Consider the following 27,625-nt stretch of genomic DNA (forward strand, 5'->3'; position numbering starts at 1 on the left):
ACAATTGGCGGAGCTGAGTTTTGAACCCATGACTTCTGACTCCAAAGCCCGGGCTCTTTCAACTGAGCCACGCTGCTTCTCTATTGCTGCCGGCAATAGTGCTACTTATATTGTGTCTTTTTCACCTTTAAAATCTGTACCTGTATTTTGAGTTAATATTTTGGATCCTGGGTATGCACTGAAGCACTTCCTGTTATTTTCTTTGGGACTAAATTACCTGATGCTCTTTTAACACTCTATTTCCATGGAACCAATAAGGATGTGTATGTGTGCATATATGTATATGAAATTTGTGTGTATATGTGTATATTTGTGCACATGTAATAATGGAAATACCATTTTTTATAGAGTGCTTTTATTTTCCCTTAGGGCTTTCACATCGATGATCTTGTTTTATCCACACCACAGCCCTGTGAGGTGGGTATTGTTGTTCTCATTTTACAGACGTGGGAATCAAAACACAGAGAGGGTAAGCAGCTTGTCCAAGGTCACACAGCTGGCCTGTGGCAGAGCCAGGATGAGAATCCGGATCTTCTGGCTCCCTGTCTGTCCTTTTTCCATTAGGCCATATTGCTTATTATGAATCAATATACAGCAAATATTACATTTCTTTGTTAGCCATGATATCAGTTGGCTGAATAGTTTGTCTAAGGAATGTAGTTTACAATTTAGTAGGAATCTGAAGGAAATGAAAAAGAATAAGGAGTCAGCAAAGGGAGCAGATGCAAGATCAGAAAAGGAATGGAAAGAATTACTCCTCTTCCCTGCACTTGATTCTCTCTCCCAAATTTTCTGCCTGCAGAAAGCTAATCTGGGCTCTAGGAAGATCTCCTGCCAAATAGAGCACGTAATGCCAAGGAGGGTTGGCGTTAATGAAAAAACAATTCAAATTCTTTGCATTCTGGAACCTCACATAGGTTTAAATCAGCAGAATCTTTTGCTTTCCTTAGTACTGTAGCTTGTCAAAATGGAGGAGAAGTTAAAAATAGCAACTTTTTATTTGGCAGGCCGGGGAAAAGGGGAGGCCATTGGATTAAGAATTCTGGTTAAGCAAGTCAGGCCTAAACGTGAGGTTATCCTGGGAAGAGGCCTCATGTAGGATGTAAAGCAGAATTGACATTTGGATTAAAAAAGGACTTCTTGTATGAGGAGACCTCCAGAGAAATCACTAACCAGTTGACATTCCAGCCCTCTCCTAGAGGTATCCTTCAAGCTGTCAGATGAAGCACCAAAACTATGGCTCTCTTCCTGCCATGTTCCAAAAAAATTGGCAGCCCTGTCCCTCCAGTCAATTAATCAATCATTCATTCATTCAGTCGTATTTATTGGGCACTTACTGTGTGCAAAGCACTGTGCTAAGCGCTTGGGAAGTACAAGTTGGCAACATATAGAGACGGTCCCTACCCAACAATGGGCTCACAGTCTAGAAGGGGGAGACAGACAACAAAACAGAACATGTGGTCAGGTGTCAAGTCATCAGAATAAATAGAAGTAAAGCTAGATGGACATCATTGACAAAATAAATAGAATAGTAAATACGTGCAAGAATAGTAAATATGTACAAGGTGTTCAGTGGTATTGAGTGCTTACTATGTGCAGAACACTGTACTAAGTGTTTGGTAGAGTACAATAGAACAGAATTAGTAGACTTGTTCCCTGCCCGTAACGAACTTAGAGTCTTGAGGGGGAGTTGGAAATTAATATGAATAAATAAGTCATTTATAATATATAATTTACATAAAACACATGCCTGTCCCTTCCGCTCCCCTCTCCAGTCCCCCCCACCCCCCACTTTCCTATCCCCTGTCATTTCCTCACAATATTACCCCCTGAATCTCTGGTCCCATCCACATTTGATTGCTTACCAGCAGTGGAACTGCAAAAAAAATCATTAGGGTAAGCTTTTAGTGTAGGCTGAGGGTAGGGGAGACTTTGGAGGGTGGGAATGACCTCGGGAAGGCCGAGGGGTGGGATGGAGGAAAAGAGGGGTCAGAACTACTTCCCTGGCAAATTCAGGAAAACAAAACCCCAGAAAACAATCACTTTGAAGGGACGTGATTTCTGCCAGACAGGTGCCTAACTCTATAGCACAGGCAAGAAGCAGATGTAACCTCATCATTGTAAAAAGTGAGCCCATTGTGGGCAGGGATTGTCTCTCTTTATTTGCTGTATTGCACTTTCCAAGTGCTTAGTACAGTGTTGTGGATGCTAAGCACTCAATGAATACGATTGAATGAATGAACTCCTTTTGCTATCAGGATTGCAGTGGAAACCCAGATTTCACCGCAGAATGCCCTAAAACATTACCACTGAGAGAGCGTTCTGAGCCAGTTCTCTAATCAGGCTCCTATTTTCTCAGCACCTAAAACAATGCCATGCTCTGGAAGAGAATGAATGTTGTGTAATCAATTCAGTTTAGCTTGTTTAGTTTTGGTGCTACACAAAAAATAAGGTTTACTAGTAACATTTATCTAAGTTTGAAATATGCGGCTCATTTTTAACTCCATTTTGTACCTGCTAAAGCATGTATTATATTGTTTCCCTGCATATTGCTTTCAATTGCTCTGCACACAGTAAGCGCTTAACTAAATATTATTGAATGAATTATAGCACTGCTGCATTCAGTTCCTTTTAAATATACTAGTGAACTGTCATACATAACAGTACATAGATAAATAGAAGGATGGATGGATAAATGAATACTTGAATAGATAGAGATGTCATGTGACCATGTGGAAAATGCACAGGAATAAGAGTGAGGAGGAGACTGCAAAACACCATGTAGAACAGGGATTGTGTCTGAGATTAATGTATTAAGTACTAGTTATATCCAAAGCACTGTACTAAGCAGTGAGGAAGATACAAGATGATCAGGTTGGACACAGTCCCTGTTCCATATGGCGATCGCAGTGTAAGTAGAAGGAGGATGGATATTTCATTCCTAGTTTATCGATAGAGAAACTGAGGCACAGAACACATAATGGACTTGCCAGAGCTGGGGATTAGAGCCCAGGTGCTCTGCTCTTTCCATTAGGCCATGCGTTTCCAAAGCTTTTGCTCTGCAAACTGAAGTAAGTTAGCATGCCCTGGGGTTTATTGGCTTAGAGGATAGTCACAATCTATCACATTTATTACAAATCAGTGAAATGTGCTTTGTCATGTAGAGTCAAAGTTACAGAAATAGTCTCAGTTAGCTAGCCATTCTTGTCTAAAATGATACACGGATACCTGTGATCAGTGGTGTAGTGATATTGCAGGGAATCAGACTTCAATGAATTTTACAGCTACATTTCAGATCCCTGGGCAATAAAGGCTGCTCTCATTTTGGGAGGCAAATGAAGAGTGAGTGAAAAGGAATCAGATTATGGTAGTTCTGTATTCTGGAGATTTTAGAATGCTTTTTAGTTTCCAAACCTGGTTTCTCTCATTACTCAGTTTCAGAATTCTGTTGAGGAAGATTTAAAAAATGGGAGCTCTCCGCTATCCCCGGGAATTGGAAATGAGGTCCTGAAGTGAAGCTGGATCCCCACCTAGTGGATAACATAAAGAGATCCGATTCTCAGGATTCAGGATGTAGAGGAATATGATCTACCAATTATATTCACCTATCTGGTTCAAGGATGCCATCTCAACCTAATCCGCGATTGCCTCTGACTTTCCTACTTTCAGTGTAATCTTTGATTCCGCGTCGAACTGATGTCTCTTCATCACTCCGAGAGCTTCCCAGCTGACCTGGTCATCACATACATGAACCCGTAGCAGTATAAATTGACAGGGTCTCGATTGAAATGGGTTATCGTACCTTTGTGGGTAGGTATAAGGAGAAAGAAGTGGAAAGGAAGCCTCTGTTGGCAGAGAAGAAAGGCTCATTCAGTTCTAGAATCATTTGCTGAACATCATAGCCTTGAAAATTACTCTTCTCCTGGCTTCCCACCTCCATCGACAGTTCTAAAACTTGTCTGTTATTCATTCACCCTACATAAAATAAAACAATCCAGAGTTTGCCTTCTGAGGGATTTTGATATCCCAGGTAAGAGAAATTAGATTTGACCAGTCACAAGAACACTTAATTATGATATTTCCAAGTAACTATGATCTTTAAATCATGACTGAGCTCCGTTTTTCCTCTCCTCCTGCCCATCCCCCCCGCCCTACCTCCTTCCCTCCCCACAGCACCTGTATATATGTTTGTACAGATTTATTAGTCTCTTTTAATTGTACATATTTACTATTCTATTTATTTTGTTAATGATGTGCATCTAGCTTTATTTCTATTTATTCCAATGACACCTGTCCACATGTTTTGTTTTGTTGTCTGTCTCCCCCTTCTAGACCGTGAGCCCGTTGTTGGATAGGGACCGTTTCTACATGTTGCCAACTTGTACTTCCCAAGGGCTTAGTACAGCGCTCTGCACACAGTAAGTGCTCAGTAAATACGATTGAATCATGAACATAGTCATTTTTTTTCCCCAGAAGAGCAATTTTGGGGACGTCTTTTTATTGAGGGAGGACTATGAAAGCCTAATCTTCTGGGATGGATTCATTCATTCATTCAATCGTATTTATTGAGTGCTTACTGTGTGCTGAGCACTGTAAGTGCTTGGGAAGTACAAGTTGGCAACATATAGAGACACTCCCTATCCAACAATCAATCAATCAATCGTATTTATTGAGCGCTTACTGTGGGCAGAGCACTGTACTAAGCGCTTGGAAAGTACAAGTCGGCAACACATAGAGACAGTCCCTACCCAACAGCGGGCTCACGGTCTAGAATATGACAGGCTATCTCATCCATCTTGCCGCCGTCCTCTCGCCAACATCCTCCCTCTGGCCTGGAATGCCCTCACTCCTCATATCTGACAGACAATTACTCTCACCCTTCAAAGCCTTACTGAAAGCACATCTCCTCCGAGGGGCCTCCCTTGACTAAGCCCTCTTTTCCTTTTCTTCAGCTCCCTTCTGCGTCACTCTACCTTGCCCCCCTTATTCATCCCCCTCTCCCAACCTCTCAGTACTTTAGGTACATAGCCATAGTTTTTTTTATATATTAGTGTCTGTCTCCCCCTCTAGACTGTAAGCTCACCATGAGCAGGGAATGTGTATGTTCACTGCTATAATGTACTTTTCCAGCACTTAATACAGTGCTCTCCAAACGGGAAGTGCTCAGTAAATACGACTGACTGATTGACTGACTGGCTGACTATTCTTGTAATCCTAATCACCTCAAAACCAAGGCTGATTGCGGCTTTACAGAATCCCCTGAGTTAATGTGCATTAGAGAGTCCTTCAGGCAATCCTGAGGTTTTGTTTGTGGGCCAGAATCAAATGAACCTAGGCTAGCGATGTTCGTAAAATAAGAAACTGCCAGAGAGATATAGCACTTTTGAAGATGTTGATAAAAATAAGGCAGATCATTACCACTAGATGTCATGAAATAGTCATTGTAGATAGAGCAATCAATTGTCCTAGAAGGCAAGTTTTTGGGTTTTTTGAGAGATTTTATATTCTTGGGTTTTGGGGTTTTGGGGGTTTTTGAGGCACAGTAGAAAGTTAAGATCATACATGTTTAATAATTGTGGTATTTAAGTGCTTATTATATACGAAGCACTGTACTAAGTGCTGGGGTAGATACAAGATATCTGCTAAGAATAGATATCTACGAATGTGGAGGGGAGAATAGATATTGGATCCACATTTTGCAGATGAGGGAACTGAGACACAGAGAAAGAAGTAAAGTGATTTTCCCAAGATCACACAGCAGGTATTCGAAGCAGTGTGGCTCAGTGGAAAGAGCACGGGCTTTGGAGTCAGAGGTCATGGGTTCGAATCCCTGCTCCGCCACATGTCTGTTGTGTGACCTTGGGCAAGTCACTTAACTTCTCTGGACCTCAGTTACCTCATCTGGAAAATGGGGATTAAGACTGTGAGCCCCACGTGGGACAACCTGATTATCTTGTATCCCCCCAAGTGCTTAGAACAGTGCTTGGCACATATTAAGCGCTTAATAAATACCATTATTATTAGAGTGTCTGGCACATAGTATGCACGTAACAAATACCACCATTATTATTATTACTATTCACCATCCACAACCACCCTCCTCCCCAGCATTGTGGCTTTGCAGCCTCCTTCATCCAGATCTCACAGTACCTAAATACAAAACATTGAAATGTTGTATTCACATCAGCAGCCCATCCTTGCCTGTGATAAGATCGGAGCCATCTTCACTTTCCAGAGGTACAACGATGGCATGAATTGGGCCCTGGAAGGTCTTGGGAAGCAGCGTGGCTCAGTGGAAAGAGCAAGGGCTTTGGAGTCAAAGTCCATGGGTTCGAATCCATGAACCCAGACAATAGGCGATTGTCAGCTGTGTGACTTTGGGCAAGTCACTTCACTTCTCTGGGCCTCAGTGACCTCATCTGTAAAATGAGGATTAAGATTGTGATCCCCCCGTGGGGCAACCTGATCACTTTGTAACCTCCCCAGATCTTAGAACAGTGCTTTGTACATAGTAAGTGCTTATATAAATGACATTATTATTATTATTATTATTATTATTATTATTATTATTATTATTATTAAACAAAGCGTAGACGTTCTTCGTTACATGGGAGCCTGAAAAGCTCTCTGATTCTCTCCTGGTTTGGCATGTTCATGCTGGTTCCTTGACTTGATTTGCTTGTGATGATGCAGGTTTCTGAAGGCTTCCCTCCTGAATTGTAGGGAGCTCCTTAAGCATTTGATGTTTCACAATAAATTGGCTTTCCACTTCCATCTTACTTGCGTCCCACGAGAATGCCGACCGTGCCACATGTCTTCACAGCTTCCTGGAATACAGCAACACAGAGAAATGACCCCGTTAATTATGTGTGTCGGGGACTGTGGTTTGATTTTCTTATTTCGACAAAATTTAGAGGTCTGTGTGAGCCCATGGGAAAAGGCCAGGATTCAGACTGAAATCATCCCAGGCCATTCACTTATTCATTCAGTCATATTTATTGAGCACTTACTGTGTGCAAAGTACCATACTAATATGGATGGCATTGTCTCTATCCTCTCTGCTGAAGTCTTAATATGGTACTTAGTACCGAGAAGCAGAGTGGTCTAGTGGATAGCACATGGCCTGGGAATCAGAAGGATCTGGGTTCCAATCCCAGCTCCGCCACTCGTCCGCTGTGTGAACTTGGGCAAGTCACTTAACTTTTCTGTGCGTTGTTACCTCATCTGTAAAATGGGGATTAAGACTGTGAGCCCCATGTGGGACATGGACTGTAGCTTGTATCTACCCCAATGCTTAGAACAGTGACCGGCATATAACAAGTACCATTTAAAAAGAAAAGTCTTTGTTAAAAAAAATTGAAGCCAAAAATGCTGCTATAGGAAATTTTGGATCCATGAGAAGGTGACTACGAGATTAAAACAGATCACCTTCTCATGGATCCGAAATTTCCTATAGCAACATTTTTGGCTTCAGTTTCTTTTCACAAACCTTTTTTTAAATCTAAAAACCTTTGTATCAGAGAAGCTACAACTAATTATTCTTCCTTTCTGCATTTCTGCATACCAAATAATGTTTAGAGTAAAAATGAAAGAAGAAATTAACAATTAAAATGGAATATCTTCTCATGTTAATATATGTCACTTTCTCTTGAATTTATTAATGCTGAGGAATTTTGAGAGGTAGATTTCCTACATCTCCCTCAAAATCCCTCCCCATTAATTTTTTTTTAAAATTTCAATAATGTGTTAGTAGCAACACCTCAGATTCACATTGTATCTTTACTTATCCATGGAGATTCACATGCTTTGGAGGAGATAGTTCTCACACTATTGAGAGGTGTTACCACACTTATAGATGGAGAAATGAAGGTCCAGGAAGTTTAAATGAATTGCTCAAGATATCTCTGGGGAAGCTGGGAAAATGACCCGTGGGAAAATCCAGGATCCAGACTGCACCTCCCCTTTTAGACTGTGAGCCCACTGCTGGGTTGGGACTGTCTCTATGTGTTGCCAACTTGTACTTCCCAAGCGCTTAGTACAGTGCTGTGCACACAGTAAGTGCTCAATAAATACATTTGATTGATTGATTGATTAATTGGTTGATTTGGAAAATCTTGACGTGTTCCAGAAGGTGGAAAGCTGAACTATCTTTCCCAGGACGCTAATCTCTACCTGTAACTCTGAGGCCCTCCAACTCTTCTGCTTCCTGGCATATGCCACGAGTCACCGCCAAGCTCTACCTCTCTAGGGTCCCTTTCTCCCTTCCCCCTGCAGTGAAACCCACTGTTAAGCCCATTGTAAACTGTAACACAATTGCTCACTCTATTCCCTGCTACCAGGCACCATTAGCAGCATCTTGTCTACTGACTCTGTGGTATTGTACTCCCTCAAACACTAATTGCAGTGATCTGCGCACATTAAGTGTTCAATACCATTGACTCATTGGCCAGACCTCTCTTTCCTCAGCCTTTCCTCTTCTACTCTTTCCTTCCCTCCTACAAACCAGCCCATATACTTCACTCTTCATACGCTAACCTTCTCACTGTACCTCAATCTCGTTTATCTTGCAGTCAACCCCTCACCCATGTCTTGCCTCTAATCTGGAATCCCCTCCCTCCTCAAATCCAACAGACAATGACTCTCCCCCACTTCAAAGCCTTATTGAAAGTACATCTCCTCCAAGAGGGCTTCCCTGATAAGCTCCCCTTTCCTCTTCTCCCACTCCCTTCTGCGTCACCCTGCCTTGCTCTCTTCATTCAACCCCTCTCCCAGCCCCACAACACTTATGTACATATGTGTAATTTATTTATTTATATTATTGTGTCTCCCCCTGTAGATTGTAAGCTCACTGTGAGCAGGGAATGTGTCTGTTCATTGTTATAGCGTACTCTCCCAAGCCCTTAGTACAGTGCTCTGCACACATAAAGCGCTCAGTAAATATAATTGACTGACTAACACAGTCAAGTCAATAAAGGAAAATGGATGTAGGGTAAAGAACATGAACAAAATGGCTTATGCTGCTTGCTAGATCTGTACATCAGAAGGGCTCAATAAATGTTACTTATGGATTGATTGATTGATTAGTTAAACCATTAGAGCTACACCATGGCCATAGAGACCACCGTGAACCTGACATATCACCCCCATTCCAGTTCTTGTGGTCTCAAAAAATTGTCATGACTCAATTCTTCATATCATGTTATGTATGTCAGTGCAACCATGTTCTATTTTTTTTATTAGAAGGTTATTTTTCAGTGAAGGTCTCTAACAATTCTGTTTACATTTCTGTCTTTTCATGGGCAAAGAGATATAGTAGATTAGCTCTGGCCAATTATTTATATAATGTAGGATGATTTTCCCCACCACGGATATTCAGATCATTTTATTGCAGTTGTTATATAAAGGTAAAACAGTGTGGTGTGAAAGCACTTTTCTATAAAGCAAAATAGCAAAAAAAAGAATCAGTTTTGAAGTTTTGGCAGATGACAATTCATTAACTGAGGTGTGCGAGTACCAGGGAAAGCTTTGAAAAGACAGTTCAGAAGCTAGATTTGAATATCTGGGCAAGGGCAACATCTCTTAATTGTAAAGATTTAGACACATTTGCATTCGGATTTCTTTTGGTTCCACCAAAAAAGGTGAAAGAGTAAGTTAACTAGCTGTATATATATGCTTAGGTATTAATATATAGGACTGAAAGAAAACTATTTGTAGAGAACAGACTGCTTTTTAAAAATACTTGATCTGTTGATTGGTTTCAAAAATGTCAGTATTTCCATCATCCAAATAATATGTATCTCTTGGGAACGCTTCTGGCAGATCTTCCATCTGTAGGAAATGAGTTAGGAAACATCAATGAAACTTCAAAGCAGTGGCTTGAGGTTATCACTCATTTTATGAAACGACTGTTTCTATCATTTAATGGAACACTGAGTTCTTTCAGTATAATGGTATTCTGTGGGTGAAGTGGGAAATTAATGATCACTGTGCTCTGGGAAGTAAACAATTTTGCAAAGCAAAGATCAAGCAAAGAGAACATTTATAGGATATGAGGGAGGATAAATCTGCAATGACATTATTCTGTAGGTTTGTTCTCAGTATCTAAAGATTAGGTTATGCATCCGGATTCACTACAAATATTTATGCTTCTCCAGGAAATTATTGAGGTACCTAAATAGACTTGGCTTTGTCCTGATAGAGCTATCTTCTCGTGAGTCCAGACCAACTAAATCACTTATTCTATAAACCTCAGCGCTTAGCGCTAAGGAGTAGTGCAGCTATCTGTTAAAACGAGTTAGCATTAAGAAGATTTGATAATAGCATTTATTTTCTGACAAAACAGTAGTTTTGTCACAAATCAGCAGAAGCATATTAGATTAAGGTTCTGTAGATGGAAGGTATATTTTCTGTGAGATTGCATCGTGTGTACCAAGGATTATTACAGCTCTTATTAGCCCTGTTACCAGTCTACTAGCCTGGACTTTATCAATTTCCCCGAGGTTGTCCAGTGCAGTAGCAGGAGGAACATGGGATTTGGGTCTGGGGATTGTGGCAGGAGGGGAGCTGTTTTTGTCAGTAAGGACTTAAGTAGAGCTACATTTTGTCTTATCGTAGAGGATGTTGATAAGCAGCGTGTCAAGGCTGGAAAAGAAGGCGAATTTGCACTAATCTTAAAATTGTAGTTTGAACGTGCTGTACTTTAGAGATAAAGTGGGTCCGTATAAGAAAGTTGTCTAAATGCGTGACACTCCCTAGTGACTGGTTTATAGAAAAATTACCAGAATTTTCTGGCAGAGCCATGGCAAGAAAGACCTGGGCAGCGTGGTTTAGTGGAAACCTGCTGTTGGGTAAGGACCGTCTCTATATGTTGCCAACTTGTACTTCCCAAGCGCTTAGTACAGTGCTCTGCACACAGTAAGCACTCAATAAATACGGTTGATTGAATGAATGAATGAATGAAAGAGTATGGTCTTGGGAGTCAGAGGTCGTGGTTTCTAATCCCAGCCCTGCCACTTGTCAGCTGTGTCTTTGGGCAAGTCACTTAACTTCTCTGTGCCCCAGTCACCACATCTGTAAAATGGGGATTAAGACTGAGAGCCCACCTGGAACAAACTGATAACCTTGTATCTCCCCCAGTGCTTAGAACAGTGCTTGGCACATAGTAATTGCTTAACAAATTCCATCATTATTATTATTATTGTTTTTATTACTTAAAACCCACACAGTTGTACACAGATCAGTCAGCCACAAAGGCTCACACAATCAGGCAATCAATCATCTTTATTGATTACTTCCTATGTGCAGAGCACTGAACTAAGCGCTTGGGAGAGTACAGTGTAACAGAGTTGGTGTTCCCTGCCCACATGAGCTTGTAGTACACACACTCATGGAGTCTGATGGGTCTATTTATTTATGATTACTCTATTTATTTATTTATTATTACTCTAATTATTATTACTCTATTACTCTATTATTACTCTATTTACTTATTATTACTCTATTATTACTCTATTTATTATTACTCTATTTATTTATTATTACTCTATTTATTATTACTCTATTTATCTATTATTACTCTATTTATTATTACTCTATTTTATTTGTACATGTTTATTCCATTTATTTTATTTTGTTAATATGTCTTGTTTTGTTCTCTGTCTCCCCCTTCTAGACTGTGAGCCCACTGTTGGGTAGGGACCGTCTCTGTATGTTGCCAACTTGGACTTCCCAAGCGCTTAGTACAGTGCCCTGCACACAGTAAGCGCTCAATAAATCCGATTGAATGAATCAGTGAATACGCATGGACAGATATCTCCTTCCTCCTTTCCATATTCCTGCTGGTGACCCCACTGATGTGAGTTTTTCGAATGTCTGCTTGAGGGTGTTCTGGAATGAATATACGTCCGACTGACATTCAGTCCAGATTGCACTCCTGTGGGATGTAGGGCTGAGATTCCAGAAGTGAGTGGAGTGAGAGCCGGTATAAGGCGGACACTTGCAAATAACGGACTTGCGTCTTCCAAAGCATGGCTCAGTGGAAAGAGCACGGGCTTTGGAGTCAGAGTTCATGGGTTCGAATCCCGGCTCCACCAATTGTCAGCTGTGTGACTTTGGGCAAGTCACTTCACTTCTCTGTGCCTCAGTTACCTCATCTGGAAAATGGGGTTGAAGACTGTGAGCCCCCCATGGGACAGCCTGATCACCTTGTAATGTCCCCAGTGCTTAGAACAGTGCTTTGCACATAGTAAGCGCTTAATAAATGCCTTCATTATTATTATTATTAATGAACGGACACTACGAAAGGCCATAAGCAGGTTATGCAGCGTAGCGCCATGACTTTGTACATAGCCTTTACCGAAATATTTACAAAAAGCTTTAACCCTCCTCCCTCCATCACTCCAGAAACATTGCATCTTCCTCCCAGGTCCCTGTAAATGCTGGCACTGCTTCGAAGCTGTGGGGCTCAAAATCAGGAGTGAAGGTTGGGGGAAGTGGAATGTCTATTTTTAAAACTACCAGTTGTAAAGGTTGGCGACGCAGAATCCGGACATCTGGCCAGGCTGAAAGCTCGACTGTCTCATCTCAAAGTGGACAAAATGTCCACTTTGCACACCAAGTGGCTTCAGGGTGGGTGGCAGGGGTGGGAATCTAACTGATTCTTCCAAGGCCACTGTGCTCATAATTCCCCTCCTTTACTGGAGAGAGCAGCATCAGTAGGAAATGGGATACCAGCTTCCCCAGTCAATGGCCGTTTGATTGTCAGATGTGAGTCAACAAAGACTCTTTGTGATAACCCAGCCAGAAACAAAGTTCCCTTTTTCATATCCAAATAGAGACTCAAGCAGTAATTTTTTTCTCCTAACCACTAGTTAGGTTGGCTGCCTCTTCTGAGTGGACGACTGTTCCTGTAATTGTGGCAGCAAGAACCGGATAGTATTCGGAGGAATCACGTGCTCTGTGTTCTCCATGCCATTAGGTGAATGCCCAAATCATCTGGAAAGTTAGTTTTTCATTAATTCATTCATTCAATCATATTTATTGAGCACTTACTGTGTGCAGAGCACTGTACTCAGCGCTTGGGAAGTACAAGTTGGCAACATATAGAGACGGTCCCTACCCAACAGTGGGCTCACAGTCTACAAGTCATTAATCAGTCATTAATATTTAACGACTCTCCAGGGATAAAGACCCACAATCTCCCTGGGTATCTGCTCCACTCTTTAATCAATCATTTAATCAATCAATCACCCCCTCTAGACTGTAAGTTCACCTTGGGCAGGGAACAAATATACCAACATGTTATACTCTCCCAAGCACTTAGTACAGTGTTCTGCACACAGAAAGCTCTCAATCAGTGGTATTTATTGAGCACTTACTATGTACCATGCAACAGTGCAACCGCATTAGCAGTCACATTCCCTACCCACAACAAGCTTACAGTCTAAAGGAGACAGACATTAATACAAATAAATAAGAATGACAGATTGAATATGTAGGTGGAATGAGAGAGCTCAGACAAGGGCAATGCCAAGGTTATGGGCTTATGAGATAGGGAGGACTGTGGTATTATCAAAAATGATGGGAAAGATACAGGGAGAACAGGGATTGGGTGGGAAGATAAAGAGTCAGTTTTGGACATGTTTAGTTTGAAGTGTCAGTGAGACATACAAATAAATACATCCAGAAAGCAGGAGGAAATTCAAGATGGTAGGGAAGGAGAGAGATCAGGGCTGGAGATGTAGATTTGGAAATCATCCTCAGAGAGGCGTTAGTTGAATCCATAGAAGTGAATGATTTCTCCTAGGGAGTGGGTGTAGATGAATAATAGAAAGGGATGTAGGACTAAATCTGATGGCCCCACCCTGTCAGAGGGTGGGAAGAAGAGGGAAGCCAGCAAAAGAAACTGAGAAGGAGCAGTCAGAGAGATAGGAGGAGAAACAAAAGAAGACAGTGTCAGGGAAGCCAAGGTGGTCAGAGACAGCTGAGAGATCTAGGAGGATTAGGATAAAGTAGAGACCGTCAGATTTGGTGAAAAGAAAGTCATTGGTTATCTTAGCAAGGGTAGTTTCCGTGGAGTGAAGGAGGAGGAAGCCAGATTGCAGGGGATCAAGCAGAGAACTGGAAGAAGCCATGTAAACAGTTCTCTCAATAAATATGAACGATCAATTGAATGATAGGCCAAACCATCACTCTCCCCACCTTCAAAGTCTTATTAAAATCACATCTCCTCCAAAGGGCCTTCCCCAATTAAGGTCCTGTTTTTCCTGACTCCCTCTCCCTTTAAATTGAGTTATTTTGTTAAGCGCTTACTATGTGCCGGACACATAGTGGACACAAGCAAATCAGGTCAGACACTGTCCCTGTCCCATGTAGGACTCAGAGTCTCAATCCCCATTTTTCAGCTGAGGTAACTGGAGCACAGAGGAGTGAAGTGACTTGCCCAAGGTCACGCAGCAAGAAAATTACCTATATACTTGGATCTGTACCCTTTAAGCACTTCATCAGTACCCCACAGCACTTATGTAGATAGCCATAATGTATTGATATTAATATCTGTCCCCCTTCTAGACTAAATTTCTTTTGTGGAGGGGACATGTCTACTCTACCAACTCTCCTAAGTGCTTAGTACAGCACTCTGACCACCGTGAATTCTCAATAAATGCCATTGATTGATTGATTAACTTTTCTGAACCCCAGTTTCTATAATTGAAATGAAATATTTGTTCTCCCTCCCCCATAGATTATGAGCTCCATGTGGGGCAGGGACTTTGTCTAATCTGATTTAATCTCCCCCAGAGCTTAACACAGTGCTTGGCTCATAATGAGTGCTTAACTAATTCCCCAATTATTGTTATTATTCCTTATGTATAACTGAAACCTGCCTTGCTGCAATTTGATCTCCTTTTTTTTCTGTGGAAATAGCTGTTGCTCTGGACTTTGTCCTATCTATTTGTGTATCTTTAACGTTCCAGGTCAGTTCTGAGTCAACATTATCTATTTTGAATCTGTTCCAACCAGTTCTACAGGGAAAATGTTGGGAGGATATCATTTCAGTTCAAGTTTTGGTTGGACTTAGAATTGGAACCAGCTCAAGGAAATTCTAGCTGTGTTGATTTCTTCGTGAATTCATCCCCCACCCCTGAATCAGGTCATGTTTCAATCATGAGAAACAGGGGAGAGTGGCAGGGGAAGGGAAAGAAAGACAGGGAGAGAGAATACAATCACTTATTCATTACAAGGATGGACAACTTCAACAGAGGCTAACATTAGATAGAAAATGTAAATTGGGATAGGCGAAAAATTAAAAGTGAGATGAAAGAAATTTTGAGGAAAAAACAATGAAAAATCACCTGCCACAAAATAAAGACTCATTTTGCATAGGAGGATAATACTAGAAAGTAAGCAATGAATCCAAAATAATACGTAATAATAATAATAATAATGATAGCATTTATTAAGTGCTTACTATGTGCAAAGCACTGTTCTAAGTGCTGGGGGGTTACAAGGTGATCAGGTTTTCCCATGGGGGTCTCACAGTCTTCATCCCCATTTTACAGATGAGGGAACTGAGGCCCAGAGAAGTTAAGTGACTTGCCCATAGTCACACAGCTGACAGTTGGCGGAGCCAGGATTTGAACCCACGACCTCTGACTCCAAAGCCTGGGCTCTTTCCACTGAGTCACGCTGCTTCTCTAGAATTTGGAGTCATTATCAAAAGTGGCCAAATGACTGAACTGCTCATTTTTATCATATCTTGCTGCTGATTTTATCCGTGCTGCCATGAGACTTGAAATATATATGTCAGATGTCTTTGTCCCATGGAGAGATTCTAAAATCAAATGATGAAAAGTAAAAATGAAAAAGTGAAAGTGAGCGATTAGAATGAGTCATTATGAATTTTTTTTTAAAGAAAAGAAATGGAGAAAGAATTAGCAGCCAAGTGTTCAAAACTGCATTCTTTCCCTCCTACTATAAACAAGAACACCAAATAAGAGTGGAGAAATCAAACCTAAAGGTATCTTTGCTCTGGCAGCAGCAGAACACCTCCGAAAACATTGTGCTAAGAGGTAGAAACAGCTGCAACCCCCTTCAGGCTTATTTGCTCTATGACTCTAATTTTATTGGACTTTTAAAGTGGTGCCTCCTCCCTCCTTTCCTGTGGCCCCAAGACACAAAGGCTCCCATAGAAGTTGCTCATCAGTAGCTACAAAAATACATAAAGAACTGTGATATGCCTTTTAGAAAAGAGGCCTTCACAGCTCCAAAGCTGCCATTTCTTTCACTTTTCCTCAATCCCTCTAATCTCCTTGTGGGCTTCGGAGTAGAGTCCCCTGAATTTGGACGCACTCCATAATATTGATGCTCTCGTATCATCACTCTTATATCAGGACTCAGCAAGAAGAACGAGGTTTATCTAGTGGCCAGTATGACCCGGGACCTGTAAGCTGTCAGTCCTCACCGACATTTCTGGGGGCTGAGGGCAGCCATCCAATTGGTCAGTCTTTGTGGGAATTTCTAACATTGTCAGAAACAAATGTTTTGGGTTTTGTTGTCTCTTAAGGGATGTTGGTCCTCATGTGGATTGATATTGTGTTTAATAATCAGTAACATATTCTCTCTTTACAGTGCCATAGGTTATTCTGGAAAGAGGAAAGAGGAGGAATATATAGATAGTGGCAATGTATTTCTCACTTTACAGTACCATAGGCTATTTTGGAAACAGGGAAGAGGACGAATACATACATACATATATATTTATACAGATGTATATTCCTCCTCTTCCCTCCCCCAAATAGCCTATGCTTCATTATTCTGAAGCCAGTCTCTTTTCTTTCCTTTCCAGCAGCGTGGCTCAGTGGAAAGAGCAACAGGCTTTGGAGTCAGAGGTCATGGGTTCAAATCCTGACTCAGCCAACTGTCAGCTGTGTGACTTTGGGCAAGTCACTTCACTTCTCTTTGCCTCAGTTACCCCATCTGTAGAATGAGGATTAAGACTGTGTGCCCCACGTGGGACAACCTGATTACCTTGTATTCCCCCCAGCACTTAGAACAGTGCTTTGCACATAGTAAGCGCTTAACAAATGCCATCATTATTACTATTATTATTATTCTCCAGATCACTGTTTTCCCCATCTTCAAAGACCTTCTGAAATCACGTGTCCTCCAGGAGACCTTCCTTGATTAATTTCATATAGCTCCACCCTATTTCTCCCACCAACTATGCCTGCAGGACTTCCACATCATCTGAGTACTTGGATAAACTACAACCCTTTCCCCCTCCCCAGTGTTGTATCACCAGCGTGGCTCAGTGGAAAGATCCCGGGCTTTGGAGTCAGTGGTCATGGGTTCAAATCCCAGCTCTGCCAATTGTCAACTGTGTGACTTTGGGGAAGTCACTTAATGTCTCTGTGCCTCAGTTACCTCATCTGTAAAATGGGGATTAATTGTGAGCCCCCCGTGGGACAACCTGATCACCTTGTAACCTCCCCAGTGCTTAGAACAGTGCTTTGTGCTTAATAAATGCCATCATTATTATTATTTCTCCTATCTGTAGTGTATATTAGCCTGTAATCTCCCCACCTAAATGGTAAGATCCTGGGAGGGAGGAATCATGTCTAAATGTTCCATTGTACTCTCCCATGCACTTTGTATTGTATTGTGCATTGTAGGCATTCAATAAATAATTTTGATGATTAATTTAACTTTAGAACATTTAAAAAAACGTATTAACTTCCTAGAGATTGAGACAAAAACCATCATTCCATTTAGCTTTTAGACCATGATCCTTTATGGAAAAGAAAAAGAAAACAATGTTTTCTAACTTTCTATCTTTGACTCAGTTCCTTGGGATAATCTGACAGGGTTTAATTATCTTCCCTGGGTCCATTAACTTCAAAGGTTTTTCTTGATGAATCCTTGTACTTGCCAAAAAATCAAGTACCCAGAAATAAATCTCCATGACTTTCTGTATCTAGCCTATCGAAACTCTGGGTTCGTCTTGAAGAACAGTTTCTCTTTCTGAGGATATAATTGTTTTTTATGTGTCGGGGCTGTGTTTGGCATAATGCAGATCAAGAATATAAATGCAATTTACCTAAAACCAAGTGAAACTTTACCTAATGATTAATGGAAAATGCACTTGGATAGTATAAAATGTTTACTTTTTCTATAATTCGCTAGGAGATCTGTTTTCTGACCTTTACTCTAAACCCTTCACTATGAATCCTATACTGTGAATGATTTAGAGACTAGCCTATATATTCTCATTCTCCCATCTGTGCAGTACATGCACCACTTTATGCATCTGCCTGCGAAATCACCTCCTGTGAGATACGGTTTGCCCCTGTTGCATGGGATTTCATGTCCGAAGCATTTGACTGCGGTTTTTGGTACCATTACAGAATCAACCCTCAGATTTTGAAAAACAATATTCAGAAAGCAATTTAGAGAAAGATTTGGTTTGGAAACTTCATTAAAATGTTTTCTTTAACCCAGACTCAGATATCCTTAACTCTAATTCCAGTAATCAGCAGGTTTCTAAATATAGCATGCCTTCAGCCCCGATCTGGGATGCATGGTTTGTGTTGGGCTTTTAAGGCTTAGTATAGAATGTAGCAGCCTCATTGGCTCCACGCTCTCTAAGGCTGAGAATACTATGCTCCTTCTCATTTATCAGCTCCCTTTCAAAACTACATTATAACCCAGAAAACTTATTTGGTTTAGATTTGTGAGTCTTTATCCCCTGATCCCTCTCTCCTCTCCCCCTCTACTCTCCCCGCTGGCCTCCCATTCTCTGAGGGGGTAGTGGAACTGGGACTCTACTTTCCTTTTACCTCTAAACTGTGAGAATTTTCCTTCCCGCCTTTCTCTCATATTGCTTCCTCCCACCCCAGAGGCAAGTCGATATGGAGCCCTAGATAAGGAGGTAAATTGCCTCTTAGAAGCGACTAGAAGCCAGTTCATATTCAGAAGTTAGCTGTTTCTCGTGATCGTTTAGATCCAAATTGGCTCACTGTTGTAGAATTTCCCCAGAAAGACCCTCTTGGCGCTGTACAATGTGTGTTTGTCATTGCCCACAGTAAACGCTCAATAAATACGATTGAATTAATGAATGAATCTACAGCTGTGATGCATTCAACCCTCAAGGCCTCCAAGTCTGGATTATTTTCTGAAGTGTGGCCGTTTAATGGATGCATTCTGGCTCGAAAGATCTGGGTCATAACACAGTAGCCTAGGAAATATTTGATAACACATTTTAACCAAAATGAGTGGCATTGGTAACATTTTTAATGGTGAGAACAAATTAGTATGAATAGGAGTACTAGTAGTAGTAGTAATGGTATTTATTGAGCACATAATGAGTGTATAACACAGTACTGAGGACTTGAGAAATGACATCTAAAGCAAAAGACACATTTCCTGGCAACAAAGAGTTTGTAACCTGTTGGAAAGACAGACATACAAAACGTTTAGAAATGATGGAAACAATAGGAATGACAAGGATCAGATAATGAGTAGAAATATCTCTATCTTAAATATCATAATGAATCTGAAAAATTAGAACAAATGATTACACAACATAAATGCTGAGCATAGGTACAAAAATATAAGTGCTGAAGTCATATACTACACTACACATATATGCTATATGTCATGTAGACTGTGAGCCCACTGTTGGGTAGGGACCATCTCTATATGTTGCCAACTTGTACTTCCCAAGCGCTTAGTACAGTGCTCTGCACACAGTAAGCGCTCAATAAATACGATTGAATGAATGAATGAATGCAAGTTCTGACATGACTCAGAATTTGGGGGTAAATCAGGGAAGGCTTGTTAGAGGAGGTGGAGTTTTCTACCATTTACTATTGATTGGCTAAATGGATGTGGCCAGAAAATCATTCAATGAAGAAAATTTTCTTAAATAAATATTCTTCATTTACCCAGTTCAAATATAGCTATAATTCTATTTAAGTTAATGCAGTAAAAGCGGCATCAGTATTTTGTTTAAGATTCAGGAAAGGCTTGATAAAATGGCCTTGTGTTTTGAAAAAAAGGGACTAGCATTTTGGGAGAAAATGCAGTCACAATAGTTCCTTAATAGCCTCCAATAAAAATGTTTCATATCTTTTTTTGGAACTTGAAGTAAAGATTAATCATCCAAAATCCTTTCAAGAGATGAAAGAAAACAAATACTCCCATCCTAGCTCTTCTGAAAACAAGAATCCACTTTTGAACATGTAGTTCTGAGAACGTTTTGATTTTTTGGTTAATTATTTTCAGTGCTATTTTCTGTTACTCTAGCAATTACTTGTTACACTCCCATGCAGTCAAAGAAGTGGCACGATTTTTTTTTTCTGAAATTTAGAGAAAAGGAAACATTGGTTTTACTTAATTGTGTTGCCTAACAAAACAGAGTGAGCTAGTAGCAGGAATTAAGAAATTTAGTTTCAGTGCCTTGTTAATGGGCTTTCCCTGAAGCTAGGATTGAAGCCATTACTACAGCCGGCCATGGAAATGGAAGAGTGAAGCTAGAGTGAGAATAAAGAAAAGTTCCTCATTGGCCTCAGTGCTCTGCCCTAGCTTTCTCCATCTTGAGGATCAGTTCTGTTCTTCTACTACTGTGTGACTTTGGGCAAGTCACTTCACTTCTCTGTGCCTCAGATACCTCACCTGTAAAATGGGGATGAAGACTGTGAGCCCCACGTGGGACAACCTGCTCACCTTGTATCCTCCTCAGTGCTTAAAACAGTGCTTTGCACCTAGTAAGCGCTTAACAAATACCATTATTATTATTATTATTATTATTACTCTCCACCCACGCTAGCTACACCTCCCAATCTTATCTTCTAATTGTACTTGGCTCTGCTACCAATCAATCATATTTATTCAGTGCTTACTGTGTGCAGAGCACTGTATTAAGCACTTGGGAGAATACAATATACCAATAGAGCAGAAGTATTCCCTGCCCATAATGAGCTTGCAGTCTAGATGGGAGCTTATGCCATGATAAGTGCTCAGTAAATATGATTGATTAAAATAATCAGATCAATCAATCACTCGTATTTATTGAGCGCTTACTGTGTACAGAGCACTGTACTAAGCGCTGGGGAGGATACAAGGTTCATTCATTCAATCGTGTTTATTGAGCGCTTACTGTGTTCAGAGCACTGTACTAAGCGCTTGGGAAGTTCAAGTTTGCAGGTTGTCCCACGTGGGGCTCACAGTCTTAATCCCCATTTTACAGATGAGGCAACTGAGGCCCAGAGAAGTGAAGTGACTTGCCTAAAGTCACACAGCTGATAATTGGTGGAGCTGGGATTTGAACCAATGACCTCCGACTCCCATGCCCAGGCTCTTTCCAATGAGCCACGTACTTACTGAGCGTTTTGCGTTAATGCAAATACATCGATCCAGTCTGTAAAAATGTCCTATAGACATCATTCTTTGGCAACAGGAAGGACCAGAAATAACTTGAGAAAAAACTTTTCGACACCTATTTTGACATTTGATTCTGCTGGAGAAGGAAAGAAACAAGTAAAAAAATGACATTAAAAATAGATGGGGGAAAATGATGCGCAGAGATAAGCTTGGATTAATGTTGGAGTCAAACTTTGTTAGGGAACTCGGAGCGTGTGGTATTTCCAAAAGAACTGCCCATTTTGAATTGTTAATCCCCATATGAAAACCAAAAGGAACCCCTTAGGCAGAGAAAGGAGAGAAGCTGTGCCCATTTCAACAACAACTTCCCATTTCACCAAGTTAAGCATTGAATCCACCAAGACTATTATCTCATTTTCGACTTTAAACACAGCATTCTGTTTTAGGAGCGTTTTTTTGAATAGTGGGCTTAGGCAAGACCGGGCATTAATGGATCACGGAAAAGCAGTTCAACTTCAAATACTAAAAAGGGTTAATTGACTATTGTGGCTCAATATCCTGTGCAATCCTGGAATCCCAAGCAAATACAGACATGTGTTGGAGCTGTGTTTATGAGATGCTTTTAATTGACTAAGACTCTGTGTTAAATTAAATTGTTTGCAGCTGGTGGTTGTCTACCTATAAACCCAGCTACACTACCTAAGAGCTCCTGGGAGCGATTTCTCTTCCTCCCCAAACATGTCATGGCATGAATAAGATCATTTTTAGAAACGGAGGGTGACTCTTTAGAAAATACCTGTACTTTGGTTGTAATGATTCTTGGCCCCGATTAGTCAAAGAAACATTCTATATTATCCCGGCACCCCACTTCGCTTCACTTCTTGGTTGGGTCTGAGAATCTTAGCATATGCCATTCTAGAGTAATACTTAGTACAGTGTCCTACACACAGTAAGAATTGATTGATTGAATACATTAGTGAGCGCTCCCAAACAACATTGTTTTAGAGCCGAGACCGCAAAACTACCCGGGTCTCTAAGAACTTATAGCTTGGTTTCACCTTTTCTCTAGACTGTGAGCCCAATGTTGGGTAGGGACTGTCTCTATATGTTGCCAACTTGTACTTCCCAAGCGCTTAGTACAGTGCTCTGCACACAGTAAGTGCTCAATAAATGCAATTGATTGATTCTTCAAGAGGCCTTCCCTGCCTAATCCCTCATTTTCCCACGACACTCATCTCCCTCTGTGTCACCTAGGCACTTGGATACGTACCACTTGAGCAATTTGATACTCACCCCAGCATTAATCCCACATATCCTTGCATTCTGCCATACCCCCTAGGTGTGATTTACTTTAATATTCATTTGTTCAATTGCATTTATTGAGTCCCTACTGGGTGCAGAGCACTGTACTAAGTGCTTGGGAAAATACAACATAACAATAAACAGTGGCATTCTCTGCCCACAACAAGCATCCAATCTGCAGGGGGGGAGACAGACATCAATACAAATAAATAAAATTACAAATGTGTATGTAATAATAATGATAATAATGATGGTATCTGTTAAGCGCTTACTATGTGCAAAGCACTATTCTAAGCACTGGGGGGAGGGAATACAAGGTGATTAGGTTGTCCCACGTGGGGCTCACAGTCTTAATCCCCATTTTCCAGATGAGGTAACTGAGGCCCAGAGAAGTTAAGTGACTTGCCCAAAGTCACACAGCAGACAAGTGGCACAGTCGGAATTTGAACCCATGACCGGCCCAACTCCCAAGCCCGGGCTCTTTCTACTGAGCCACGCTGCTTCTCTGATGGTGATGACAATGGTGGCGTGACCTTGGTCAAGCCGCTTAACTTTTCTGGGCCTCAGTTTCCTCAGCTGCATAATGGGGTTAGAATATCTTTCCGCCTTCCCTCTTAGATTTTGAGTCCCCTGTGGGATAAGGGACTGTGTCTGATCTGATTACTTGGTATCTATTCCAGTGTTGGCACATAGAAAGTGCTTATAAATGCCCATAATTATTAGTCGTGGGAACTCCCTACTCTGAATGTCTTTTTCCTCTGTTTTCACTTCTGGCTAATGGAAGAGGCTGACTTGGAGAGAGAGATAAAGCACATGTTAGGGGTTTCCGGGCCACATGAAAATATCTAGTGGGACTTAGATGGTCCCCTGGGCTAAGCTCTCAGACCTACCCTGAAACTATGCTAAGCTGAAGAGGGAACCCTATGTTAGATAATAATAAGAATAATAATAATGGCATTTATTAAGTGCTTACTAAGTGCAAAGCACTGTTCTAAGCACTAGGGAGGTTATAAGGTAATCAGTTTGTCCCATGGGGGGCTCACAATCGTAATCCCTATTTTACAGATGAGGTAATTAAGGCCTAGAGAAGTGAAGTGACTTGCCCATAGTCACACAGCTGACAATTGGCAGAGCCGGGATTTGAACCCATGACCTCTGACTCCAAATCCCGGGCTCTTTCCACCGAGCCACGCTGCTTCTCTAACTTTCCCTTTAGTCGCTCTCACGGTGGCTCTCATAGCAGCCATTCCTGCTACAGCTGCTGTTGAGGGCTGGCTCTTTGAGGATTTTTTTTGTTTTGTTTTGCTTCTTCATGGTAGCTGTTAAGCGCTTCCTCACATCCCAGGCACAGTGGTGAGCTCTGCGGTAGATACATGTTAATTGGGCTGGACACAGCCCTTCTTCCAAGCAGGTTCCAAGTCTTAATCCCACTTTGCAGATGAGGTAGCTGAGGCACAGAGAAGTGAAGTGACTTGCCCAAGGTCACACCCAGGTCCTCTGGGCCCTAGTCCCGTGATCTTTCCACTAGGGATTGTTGCATTGAGCTGCACGTTTTCCCTGCAGCTGGAGCTGTTTGTTTGGCAGAAATTCAGGGCAAACACCCTCACAGCAGGGCAGTAGCAGAAAAGGCCATGTCAGCTGCAGGAGAGAAGAATTAACTTATTTTCTCTGCACTTACCTGCTACTAATTTGGATGGCTGCCCTCTCTGTAGATATGAATGTGTGTTTGTGTGTGTTGGAAAAGGAGAGGGACGTCTTTCTACCTATGTAACTTCAGTATTTCACTTTCTCTTTATATATCTCAATCCTCAACTTGAATCTCTGCCTGCCTTTAAGTATCGCTGATTGCTGTTTTGTCCCTCTTTTTCTCCCCCTTGCTTATCTTTCTTTCTGACCCACTGACTCACCACTTACTCCACTCTAAGTCCTAGAACATATAGTTGCTTCAGCCTAAGCAAAATTTGGCTTTGTAAAGTGCCAAAAAGATGGAAAGCTTTCACAAAGAAGTAACTATGAAATTTTAAAGCGACCAAAATGTGACAATTTTAATTCCCTGTATGCCACCTAGAAAGCATTCACCCAAGACAAAAATGCAGTTTAATCTTGTCTGGTTTCAGCCACAAAATCTCTCAGCAATATAAAATTAAGCTTCAGCTTCAGGCTACCTGCTTCAGTGGAAAATGAAATGACCTGGCTGACTGTACACTAACTATATTTACCAGGTGAAGGGGAAGTATACCCAAGAGACCCAGGTTCTAGTCATGACTCTGCCACTGGCCTGCTGCTTAGAGAAGCAGTGTGGCTCAGTGGAAAGAGCCCAGGCTTTGGAGTCAGAGGTCATGGGTTCAAATCCCGACTCCGCCAATTGCCAGCTGTGTGACTTTGGGCAAATCACTTCACTTCTTTGTGCCTCAGTCACCTCATCTGTAAAATGGGGATGAAGACTGTTAGCCCCCCCAGGGGACAACTTGATCACCTTGTAATGTCCCTAGCGCTTAGAACAGTGCTTTGCACATAGTAAGTGCTTAATAAATGCTATTATTATTATTATCCTTGGGCATTCCACCACCCCTCTGGGCCTCCGGCCTCCCTCTGCCAACTTAAAGAAGACTTGCTTCTATATTTTCTTGAAAATCAAGCAATTCACATTTTTGAGGTCAAAGTAAAGCCTTGAAAAATAGTCTTTCAATGTTAAACAGGACTTTTAAATACACTGGGAGGCAGTGTTGATTGAAGAGAGGACATGGAGCGTGTTAATAATGAGAAGTAAACACGGATGTAAATCTTTACAGAGTTACAGTCGTTTATTTACCATTCAGAATTATGACATCCTCTGTTTTCCAAAGCCTACCCTCGGCTGAGAAATAGAAGAAAAACGTGAAGCATGCAGCGATGATGTCTTAACAAAATGCATCATTACGCTCTGAGCTATCCCTTCTCCGACACTCATTTTCCAGCTTTCCACTCTCAAAAATGCGGAATGTGTATCCCGTGTACGCATGGTCCGGCTAAAAATAGACAGAGAAGCCTAACGACCAGGTTGTGATTGGCTGTGTGCAAAAATCCACCCAGCCAGTGAGAGCGTATGGGAACAAAAGCAATTCTTTTGTGTGCAGGATGCACAACCCACGTCAAAACAGCTTTGGGCAGTAGAAATGATTTTGGTTGAGGTTTAACAAGGTAATAATGCATTTCAGCCCTCTGCATGGTTTAAGAGGGAACAAAGGAGGACAAATGAGTGTTAGCTTTCAAGGGTTGATTCATTGGAGGCTTCAGTTCAAGGTTTTCAGTGTGCATGTTTTGACCAACGCTGCGAGAAGAAGAAGGGCGTTCTTGTTTCTCTGAGATCCTAACTTTTATTTTCTTGCCTTTTCTAAAGAGAAACACAGCCTGCTGTCATTATGCTAGCTGATTTTGAAAGCCATTTGCCTCCTCGCCAAGGCAAGAACGTCACGAAAGGCAGGGTGTGCTTTCAGAGAACAAAGTCGATTACGTGCATGGCTGGTGAATGGCAAGTAACTTTACCTATTGATCCCGGAGGTATTTTGACTAAAAAAGAAAACAAAACAGTCAATGCCGCTGAAGCGGAGCCTTCCAAACTAGGTCTTTGGGTCTCTGGACAACATAGGCAGCCTGCAGTCTGAAGGATAAGTGAAAACGGAATTCTGTGTTGTGAAATAGTCTCGAAAAGCTGAACAAATACATGAAGATGTGACTTAAATCAACAGAACCATTAAGCTTTCTGGGCTCAGTGGCAGCTATCGTAGAGGCATTGCCCCTCTAGAGGCTGCTGTTACATAGCAGAAGATTTTTTTCTTTGTGTCCAGCTTCTCTTAAATGAAGTAATTACAGCTCTTCTGGAGTATTTCAGAAGGTAACTATTCCAACAAGACACAAAAAAGGATTTTGTATTTACTACAAAGGCACACATCGTGTGGGAACAGATATCCCCTAAGAACTAGGATATTTGGAGAACACAGTGTGTCAGGCACTGTGCTCATCCTTCGGGTAGATAGATGCAAGATAATAATAATAATGATGATGGCGTTTGTTAAGTGCTTACTTTGTGCAAAGCACCGTTCTAAGCGCTGGGGTCGATACAAGGTAATCGGGTTGTCCCATATGGGGCTCACAGTCTTAATCCCCATTTTCCAGATGAGGTAACTGAGGGTCAGAGAAGTGAAGTGACTTGCCCAAAGTCACACAGCTGACAAGTGGCGGAGCCGGGATTAGAACCCATGACCTCTGACTCCCAAGCCCGGGCTCTATAATCAGATGCCACCCAATCACGATTCCACACGGAGCTCACAATGTCAGTGAGGGAGAGCAAGTGTTTTATTCCCGTTTTACAGATGAGGAAGCTGAAGAGTGGTTAAGTGTCTTTCCCAATGTCACCCAGCAAGCCAGTGTCAGAGCTGGGGATTTGAACCCCCCGTCTCCTATTTTCAGAGTTATGCTGTTTCCACACAGCTATTCTGCCTCTCCCAAAGATTATATTCTACTAAACTGAAACTGTTGAGAATGCAGAAATGTTTTGCATTACATAGTAGCTACTTTAAACTGTTGAATTGAAGGTCTTTCAAAATATATAATAATTAACAGTGATGTACCCTGTGGTGATAGGCTCCGTTTTACATAAAGGACACAGAGTATTCTTTAGTCTGCTTGATAAGAGCTTTGGCTGCAGCCAAGATAAGGCAATAAAGGAGGACTAAGTAGCCTTTCCTTAAACTGAAAGTCAAGCTTCTTTAAGACTTGTCAAGCATACGGTTTCATCTTTGGTAGAAGAGTAAATGGCAATTGTATTAATAGAGGAGATGCACTCATTTAATGTGTTCAATCAATCAACTATAGTAAACGCTTGGGCGAGAGCAACATAGTAGAATCGGTAGACAAGATTCCTGCCCACAGTGAGTTTACAGTCCACAGGGCTGTGTCTGGTGTT

The sequence above is a fragment of the Tachyglossus aculeatus genome, chromosome 14 (genome assembly GCF_015852505.1).
Source record: "Tachyglossus aculeatus isolate mTacAcu1 chromosome 14, mTacAcu1.pri, whole genome shotgun sequence".
NCBI lineage: Eukaryota > Metazoa > Chordata > Mammalia > Monotremata > Tachyglossidae > Tachyglossus > Tachyglossus aculeatus.